The sequence below is a fragment of the Hemicordylus capensis genome, chromosome 2 (assembly GCF_027244095.1).
Source record: "Hemicordylus capensis ecotype Gifberg chromosome 2, rHemCap1.1.pri, whole genome shotgun sequence".
Classification (NCBI taxonomy): domain Eukaryota; kingdom Metazoa; phylum Chordata; class Lepidosauria; order Squamata; family Cordylidae; genus Hemicordylus; species Hemicordylus capensis.
Genome location: NC_069658.1, coordinates 144712033 through 144722565, shown reverse-complemented (window position 1 = coordinate 144722565; position 10533 = coordinate 144712033).

Below are 10533 nucleotides of genomic sequence, written 5' to 3'. Positions count from 1 at the left end.
GCAGGTCTATGTTTTTGCTTTTAAATTTTTTTATTGGTTTTTACAATATCTTAACAATCTCGTTACATCCAATTAAACAAATGTTGACTTCCCACTCACCAGTCTGTGTGAATCACTAATTATACAATTCAACCATTGCTATAGTAATTCAAAACATATATCCTATACCTTACAAACTCGATTTTACTCTACTCAACCTGCTATTATTACTAAATTTCAAACCCTGCTGAAAAATCAATATTAGAAAAATAGTTCTTTAAGTATAGTAAGAATGGTTTCCAATCTTCTTTAAAACATTCCAGGTTTCCATCCCTTATCACTACTGTAAGTTTTGCCATCTCAGCATATTCCAAAGTTTTTATCAGCCAATCTTCTGCAGGTTTATGTTTTTAAAGCATTTTTATATCTGTATAAATCAGAGTGTTGTCAAACTATTCAAACATCATATTGATTGGCCTTTTTAAATTTTGGTATTTCGTTTTTTATTTAGAACATTGTTGCGTAAGAAAATGCAAATGTTGCCTGTTCTCAAACTAACTCTGTTTAAAGAGGGTTTCAGAGCAGGTGTTTAGGGGCCATTCCGATGAACAGCCCCCTCATGAGACTGAAGGACACCCCAACAGTGCATCAGGGTGTTCTTCAGATTACATCAGAATGGGTGTGCTCATGGCCTCTCACTGCCTGCTTCACAGATTGAGCTGGTGTTTGAGTGAACCAGCCCAGTATGTTTCGTTCAATATTTTAATGCAACTTAAAAAAAAAAAAGTTTTTTGTGAGGTGCCTAAAAAGCAGGATAAACTTCTACTAAACTTCTACTATCCCCTCTGCATAACTGGGCAAAGAGGCACCTTTTTAATGTGGTGATTCTCTTTATTTATCAGGGGGAGAGTAACTGGCCCTATCCACCCCCAGCGCAGTACTTCCAGTGACTGTTGCTGGTGTGTGTCTTATGTTTCTCTTTAGAATGTGAGCCCTTTGGGGACAGGGAGCCATCTTATTTGTTTGTTATTTCTCTTTGTAAACTGCCCTGAGCCATTTTTGGAAGGGCGGTATAGAAATTGATATAATAATAATAATAATAATAATAATAATAATAATAATAATAAATAAAGGTAAAGTGTGCCATCGAGTCAGTGTCGACTCCTGGCACCCACAGAGCCCTGTGGTTGTCTTTGGTAGAATACAGGAGGGGTTTCCCATTGCCTCCTCCCGTGCAGTATGAGATGATGCCTTTCAGCACCTTCCTATATTGCTGCTGCCCAATATAGGTGATTCCCATAGTCTGGGAAACATACCAGCGGGAATTTGAACCAGCAACCTCTAGCTTGCTAGTCATATCCCCACTGCACCATTAGGTGACTAAAGTTCTACTAGGTAAATCATAATAAATAAGGATCACCTCCTACCTGACCCCTGTCTGTAAGGCCATGATTGGAAGAGCTCTCTTCCAGGTGACGCTGCCAACTGAGGCGAGGCAGATGGTGGAGGTGTGGGCCTTCTCAGTGATGGTGCCCCAGTTCTGGAATTCTCTCCCCAGAGAGGCTTGCCTGGTACCAGCCTCAGTGTCTGTTTGGTGCCAGGCAAAGTTTTTTTTCTTTTCCCAGGACTTTTAATCTTTTATGATGTTGATGTTATGATGCTCTGTATGCTGCAGTTATTGTACTTGTCTGATGTTATTGTTTTATTATTGTTGCATTGTGAGCTGTTCTGGAAGCACTTATTGGAGAGTTAGAGAGAAGTTTATAAAAGCTAAATAAATATGGTATAATCTAGCTATAAGGCACCCTTAGCGGTTTAAAGAGTAAAAACAAACAAACAAAAATTAATCACAAAGATTCAGAAAGCTATTTCACTGCTTCTGAAATGATTCCAGTTTTTATCTTGGTTATAAACTACCCTTTCATGCATAGTAATTCAGCCATCCATAATGTCCAAGTGAAAACTGTATGTTAACTTCAGTGCATAAACTGGATATTGCTATTTGAAAGACTAGGGAACAAACACTTTTTCAGTTTCAGTCCTGGAACAGGTTTTGGAGTCAAGAAAAACAAATTTTGTCACTGGCTATGTCAACTTAGGATCTGAGTTTTGTATGCCAGACAACCTGTTTGAGGTGTGGTGATATTTAACCAGATGGTGTAACTGCAGCGTAGTTCTCAAAAAGTCTGCAGTCCTAAATACAGGGGTGTATCTAGGGTGGGGCAGGCAGGGCACGTGCCCCGGGCACCACTTGAAGGGGGGCACAATTTCTTAAAATTAAAACTTTTTTTTAAAAAGGCCATCAAAAACAAAATGGCACTGGGCATGCTCAAATAGCCTCTGTGAGGCCCTAGGGCATGCCACTCCTCACAGAGGCCATTTGAGCATGCACAGTGGCCATTTTGTTTTCAGCGGCCATTTTAAAAATATATATATTTTAAAAAATGACCACCGCACATGCTCAAATGGTGCCTGTGAGGCTCTAGAGGCCAGTGGGGGGAGGAGGAAACTTTGCAGACCCCCCACAGCCTTTAGGAAGTCCCCCAAAGTGGCTACAGGTAATTTTTTAAAAAATAAATTAATATAATATAAGGCACTGTACACATATTCAGATTGGCACTATGTACAGAGAATCAGGGCTTGTGAATACTGAGCTGAAGTTTATGAGCTAAGATTGTATCCATTTGCTCTTACTTTGCTTCTTGTGATAAGTGAGTTAAATGTGATGTCTTAATAATATGGCTATTAATGGTGAATTTGTCTTTGAATCAATGTGAAATCGTTAGTATTAAGGCCCACTGGGAGTTTCTTGCTCTTTCTCTCATTTTAACTGTCTTTCTGAAATACTAGAATATATTCCAAGCAGTCACACAGTTTACTCTGCATATCGTTTAATTATTTCCAGAGTATCTGGGAAAAGTCAAATTCTCCATTTATTTTTAAAACTTATGTAATCATGATGCTACAATGCATAGCAGAGAATTAGGCAGGCACTTCTATTTAGTTTTTCTAAGTACACCTCCGCATTATATTTGGGTATTTCATGAGCCCCAGCATACTGAAATTTGTAGTTTTCCAGCATTTTCTTGGTCTGGCTACATCCACTGCTAAATAGTTTTTGAAATATTAAAAGATTAACAAGCTTGACTTGTATTTTTCAGCTGACATTAAGATAAAGTTATCTGAAAGATGGGTGTCAGATGTTTGGACAGGGGGCGCAATTTCAGTGCTTGCCCTAGGCGCTATTTTCCCTAAATACGCCTCTGCCTAAATATACTTATCTGGAAGGAATTCTCAAGGAATTCAGCTGCATACCACTGTAAGCTGTCATTAATCAACCAGTAATGACCCCACTTTTTACATTTTTATTTTTCTTATATAGCTGTTTGTGGGTGTGCACATGCTGTAATCCACAAAGGTTTATGCTACAATAAATTTGTTCATCTTTAAGATGCCACAAGACCTGTTCTCACTGCAACAGATTCCTTCCCCTCTGGAACTCTATGCTTGTTGGTGATTCCATAGACAGTTTTCATAAGGCTGCAATTCTGTGCACAAGAATAATTCCCAGTGAGCTTGGGTGGAACATAATTCTGAATAAATATGCTTAGGATTTCCCTTCACTGAGTGAAAATGTTTATTGCAATCACTCGCCAAATGCAATAATATATATATTAAATAATGTATTATTTAGTGCCACCAATGCTTTACAGAGTAATATAAGCTTAATCTTTTCTATTATTTTATTTATATATCATTTATATCATTTCATATGTGCATCTGATATGTACACATACCACCTGATATGTGCATCTCTAGGCAGTGTACACAATTAAAACACAACAAATATAAAACAGACTAAAAACAGTTAAAACAATTTCATGGAACAAAAAGCTAAAACAATCTCATGAGATAAAAACAAATTAAACCATTTAATTTCAGTTAAAAGTCTGAGAAAACCGGTGTGTTTTGAGGGCTGTAGCCACCCTGATTTATGAGCTGTAGCCATCCTGAAAGCCCTTTGAACAGGGAGATCTGGAAGACAATGTCCCTGCTTTAAGGTCCCTGAAATACATTTTACATTTTGTCAGAGATGGAGAAGAAAGGAAGGAAATATGGAAAGAATATGTGCCAGTGTAGTTAGACATACTAAGGCTGTGTTTCAGTAGGAGATGAGGACTAATGCCTTCCTCAAAGGTAGCACATTTCAGGTGTTCTGGATGGGAGGAGCTCAGGCATAAAGGGCAGCAAAAGAAAATGGGCGGAGTTGTACTTGGAGTTGTATCCTATAGTCTGGGAAACATACCAACAGGGATTTGAACCGGCAACCTAGAGAATGTGCCGTCAAGTCAATTTCGACTCCTGGCGCCCACAGAGGCCTGTGGTTTTCTTTTGGTAGACTACAGGAGGGGTTTACCATTGCCTCCTCCCGCGCAGTCTGAGATGATGCCTTTCAGCATCTTCTTCTATCGCTGCTGCCCAATATATTTGTTTCCCGTAGTCTGGGAAACATACCAGCGGGGATTTGAACTGGCAACCTTCTGCTTGTTAGTCAAGCATTTCCCTGCTGCGCCACTTAAGGTGAAGAACCCAGTAAAAAGCTGGCAACTCTTGCTTTTCCTGATATGCAGGAAACGGTTCCAGGAAACTGCAGACCAGTCAACTTGACCTTGATAACCCATCAAGATCCTAGAGCAGATTATTATCATTATCATTATCATTATCATTATTATTATTTTTTTTACATTTATATCCCGCTCTTCCTCCAAGGAGCCCAGAGCGGTGCATGACATACTTGAGTTTCTCTTTCACAACAACCCTGTGAAGAAGGTTAGGCTGAGAGAGAAGTGACTGGCCCAGAGTCACCCAGCTAGTTTTATGGCTGAATGGGGATTTGAACTCTGGTTTCCCCGGTCCTAGTCCAGCACTCTAACCACTACACCACGAAGCGGCAGATGTGTGAACACTTAGAAAAGAATGTGGTGATCTGTAGGATCCACCAGCATGGGTTAATCTAGAGCAGGGATTCTCAAACTTGGGTCCTCAGGTGTTATTGGACTTCAACTCCCATAATCCCCAACCAAGGCTGGGGATTATGGGAGTTGAAGTCCAATAACACCTGAGGACCCAAGTTTGAGAATCCCTGATCTAGAGCAAGTGATGCCAGACTAAACTTATCTCCTTTTTTGATAAGGTCACTAGTTTTGTAGATCATGAGGAAGCTGTGGATGCAAGTCCTGTTCAGTCATTCCAAAAGCACGGAGGCTGTACCTAGGCACAGCCTTCACAAGAGCACACCAGCAAACCCTGCCCTGTACCACCACACTTGTTAGTGCTCCCCTTTGCTGTACCTCAGTACAGCATTTGTTTGAGAGGAGACACATGCTGTTCTCGGGGAGAGAATCTCTCCATGATGTGAAGCATGGGGGTGCCAGGGTTCCACATCACAGAAAGAATATCTCCCTGAGTATAGTGGTTGTCTCCTCAGACAAACACTGTACTCTAGGGGTTCCCAAGGTGTGGTATTCCAGATGTTGCTGAACGACAACTCCCACCATCCCTAGCTACAGTTTATGGTGGCTGGGGTTGATGGGAGTTGTAGTTCAGCAACATCTGCAGTACCACAGCTAGGGAACCCCTGCTGTACTTGGGTACAAAGTGGGGGCAGAGCTAACATGTGCATCGGAGTAGGTGCACTGATCAGGGCTTGCTGGCATGTTATCATGGAGGCAGGACCAAGGTGTAGACTCCACACTTTTGTAATGACCAAACAAAGCTCTTGCGTATCTTGATTTCACAAAGCATTTCTATTATGATATGTTTGTTGACAAGGTGGCAAAATGCGGGCTAGATGACACTGCTGTGGGAGGGATTCACAGCTAGTTGAACAATGGTACTCAGCAGAGTACATTAATAGCTCCACATCAACTTGGAGGGAGCTATTGTGTGGGGTGCCCCAGGGCTCTGTCCTGGGCCTTGTGCTGTCCAGTGTTTTTATAAATGGTGTGGATGAGGGGGTGCTTACCAATTTTGTGTCATTGGCAATTTTGATAAGCACCCCCTCATCCACACCATTTATGAAAATGTTGAACAGCGCAAGGCTGAACAGTGCAGTACAAAACCAACAAGATGGGGTTCCTGATATAGAAATATAAGACCCTGCATTTAGGTAAGAAAAATCAAATGCAGAAGTATAGGATGGGGAGACCCAGCTTGGCAGCATGTGAAAAGGATCTATATATCTATGGGCCACAAGTTGGCCATGAACTACAATCCTTGTCTTCTTGGTTCCATGTCATATTCTAATTTTCTGGGATTGTGGATTTGGGGTTTTCATGAGCTGTACGCCATGATCATCACAATTATAACAAATTAAGGCTTGACTTATCTCGCTTTGCATGTAATGCGTCTGTCTCATATATCAGTTTCACCTTTTAATTTGCATTACTGAAATTAATGGACTTTTGCACGATATTCTAATTTTCCGAGTTTCACCTGTAGTAGCAGGATGCAGCAGCTAAAAAAACCGAATGCAGTCTTAGATTGTATTAATAGGGGCATGGTGTCCAGATCATGAGAAGTAATAGCTCCACTCTTTGCTATGCTGGTTAGACCCCAGCTGGAATACTGTGTCCAGTTTGGGGCACTGCATTTTTAAAAGGACATTGATAAACCAGAATGGGCTTAGAGGATGGCAACCAAGATGGTGAGGGGTCTGGAAACAAAGTCCTACAAGGAATGGAGAGGAGAGGACTAAGGGGAGAGATGATTGTGGTCTGAATATCTGAGGGGCTGTCACATAAAGGGAAGAGTGGATTGTTTCCAATCAGTTGAAAGAAAGCAGATTTAGGTTAGACATTATAGAGGGCTATAGGCCACCTCCAGCCTCAGAGGCAGGATGCCTCTGAATGCCAGTTGCAGGGGAGTAACAGCAGGAGAGAGGGCATGCACATACCTCTTGCCTGTGGGCTCCCCAGTGGCATCTGGTGGGCCACTGTGTGAAACAGGATGCTGGACTAGATGGGCCTTGGGCCTCATCCAGTAGGGCTGTTCTTATGACATTAGGAAGAATGTTTGAACTATAAGAGCTGTTCAACACTGAAACAATCCATCTTGTGCAGTGTGGACTCTCCTCTTTTAAAAGTTTTCGGACAGGGAAATCTGTCAAGGATGCTGCACTATGCAGGGGGCTGGATTAGAATACCTCCAAGGTCCCTCCCCACTGAAAAATCCGATCATTCTATGAAAAAAAGCTTTACCTGCAAACTGAGCAAAGAGGCACCTTTTTAAAGTGGTGATTCTTTTTATTTAGCCGGGGGAGAGCATTGCAACTGGCCCTATCCATCCCTAGCACAACATCCCTCCAGTGGCTGTTGCTGGTGTCTATTTTATGTTTCTGTACTGTACTGTATGTTTATTGCAGTCACAGACCAGATTAACAAACAATTACAATTATTTTATTTTCTTTCTTAGGTTGTTGTGAGCCCTTTGGAGAGTGGGAGCCATTTTATTTATTTATATCTATGTAAACCACTTTGTGAACTTTGGTTGAAAAGTGGTATATAAATATCCGTCGTATTCGTACCTGCTAATTGTCTATGCAGCAGGCTGCTGTTAGAGGGATAGGAGCAGGGCCAATTTAAAAATGGTGGTAGCCTTATTGGTACACATGCAAATATACAACAAACAGATGTGCTTTAGCATGAAGGGAATCAGATTCAAACGCGGACAGAGTTCCTTTATTTTTAGCCCTTATGCTGGCGTTTCAACAGGCACAGCTTTTCTCACCTTTCAAGACAAACTGCACCTGCTAAACTTTCCTCTCATTTGCTGTTATTAAAAGTCCAGGACTCCTGTTCTTTTTGGTTTGTTTAAACTTTTTTTTCTTATTTAAAGATTTGTACCCTGCTTTCCATCCAAAACAAACCACAACAGATGAAAACAATTATAGAACAGTAACAGCAGCAAAAAAGCAGAAGTGCAACAATAACATTACCAGAAGTAACAGCAAATCAAGCCAGTCAGTTAAAAAGAGCAAAGAGAACACAAACAACAAACTGGCCACCACTACAATTAATATAAAAAGCTCAACATACAGTGCAATCCCGTGCTTCTGTGCTTGGAATCAAGTTCCCTGGTCTTCTGTGGAATTTACGGCAATGTGTGTAAAGGGTCTCAGCTTTAGAGTTTCTCATACAATCATAATGTTTTAGAGTTCCAAAATGTAATTTTTGAGTCCCTGTACTGGCACTTGTGGGTGAAGTTGCCAACTTTTCACCACCCTCTATTCCTGTGCTTTTTAACAGTAGTGTGATCTACTGGTATTAGCAAATGATTACAGCCTTAGACATGCCTTTCCATTCCACGTATGGAGAAGGAGAGGAATTACATCATCAGCCCCACTTTCTTGCCTCAATTTGAGTGAAGGGACTGGGGAAGCAATGCACAGCTTTTATGTTTATCCCTATCCTGTGAAAAGCTTCACCTGCTGATTTCTGGTGATTAAGCTGCTGTTAAGGGAACAGGAACATCAGAATTCCAGGTCAGTTGGCACTGGCAACCCTACCTGGAGGACGTCCTATGACAATACCCATATTGCAAGCAGCAGGGATGGCTTTTTCATGAGGCAAGTTGAGGCAGTCACCTCAGGCGGCAGATTACTGGGGTGTCAGCCGCTCTTTGGGACTGAACTGATCTTTGCAAGGAATGGCTCTCCTTACGCTCTTTGCGAAGCTTGTAAGAAGCATAAGGAGAGGAGGAGAGGTTGTTGGCAGCTTTTCCTCCTCCCTGCCCCCCTATGCACTTTCAAAGCTTACAAGGGCTGGTTTTGAAAGAGTGGGGGGGACCAAAACCAGAGACATGGGGCAAGCCCTTGCCTCAAGTGCCACGATACCTGGGGCCGCCCCTATCCAGCAGAGATACCCTCTACTTTGCCATGTTGCTTCTCTGCCCCTTTAATGCAAATACTAAACACTGTTATTCACTGTCCTGTTGTTAAGGGGGACATTGCACTACTGTGACAAGAAAATGAGAACATCTGGAGGGTGAGTCAGCTACAAGAGCAGCCACCCTTCCTCCTACAGCACTCTAGTTTAGCCTACAGAGTCAGGAAGCTGAAAGGCTTTTCACAGAGAGCAGTGAACAAAAACACGTTGATTCGGAAAGAGGAAGAATGCTAAGGCTGCAGTGCTCTGGATGTTTACTTGGGAGTCTGTCCCATTCAAATTAGTGGGGCTCACTTCCAAGTCAGTCTGAACAGAGCTGGGCTGTCTGTGACATTGCTGGACTCTGATGGGTCCCTGGAGGCTCAAGTGACTGCTGTGGCCCCCACCACCTTTTGGCAAATTTGATTAGTATGCCAGCTGTGGTCCTATCTAGAAGAGGCTTTGGTTATTCATGCATTGGCCACATCCAGGCTTGATTTGTGCATTTGTGGGCAGAGGCACTTACCCCTGGACTTCTGGGCTGAATAGAAGCAGAAATCGTTGATGCTTTGACAGTTTTCTGGATCATCCAATTATAAACAAATCCTTGCTGTTTTAGAGTGTCACTCCTTATTGTGAGACCTGCCCTAGTCACATGCTCCTGAAGGCCTAAGCCCGTTCAAGCCTTTCTTGTAGGGAGGGGTTCTCCACTTTATTCTCCCAGAATATTCCCTTGGGAGGGGGAATCTGCTCATATGAAAAAGTGGATAGTGGCAGGCAGCTTAGCCAGGACTCCTCACAGCTAGAGGAGGGATTTTGTCTCCTCCCCAGTTTTGATCATCACAATGCGGCGGCGGGGGGGGGGGGGACATTATTGGCATAGCCCCTCTCTCTTGCTTCTGTGCAAATAACCACACTCTAGTCAGGAGCCAGCAACTTGCCACTGAGTCAGGGAGGCAGGAGGGGGCAGTGAAGAGTGGACTGATTCCCAGCCAAGGTCCCTTCCACCACCATCTCTCATGGGCTCAGGGACACCTCCTTCAATTATATCTGTGCCCCTGAGTGAGTCACTTGCTCCCATTCCTACCTATTCTGGCCTGACCTATACGGGCATACTTTTTAATCCAATTTAAAGTGTGGACATTAGACTTTCAAGCCTAGCACAAGGCTGCACAACTTTGGCCCTCCAGCTGTTGCTGGACTACAGCTCCCATCATCCCCAGCCAGAGCGGCCAATGGTCAGAGATGGTAGGAGTTGTAGTCCAGCTACAGCTGGAGACCCAAGGTTGGGAGCCTCGGGTTTATCAGCTAGTATTAGCCATGCAAACTATTTGGAACCTGCGCATGCTGAGGCAATATGCCTCTGGACAGCAATAGCAATAGCACTTACATTTATATACCGCTCTATAGCCGGAGCTCTCTAAGCGGTTTACAATGATTAGCATATTGCCCCCCAACATTCTGGGTACTCATTTTACCGACCTCGGAAGGATGGAAGGCTGAGTCAACCTTGAGCCCCTGGTCAGGATCGAACTTGTAACCTTCTGGTTACAGGGCCGCAGTTTTACCACTGCGCCACCAGGGGCTCTGGATATCAGATGCTGAAGATAAACAGCTAGGCAATGTCACT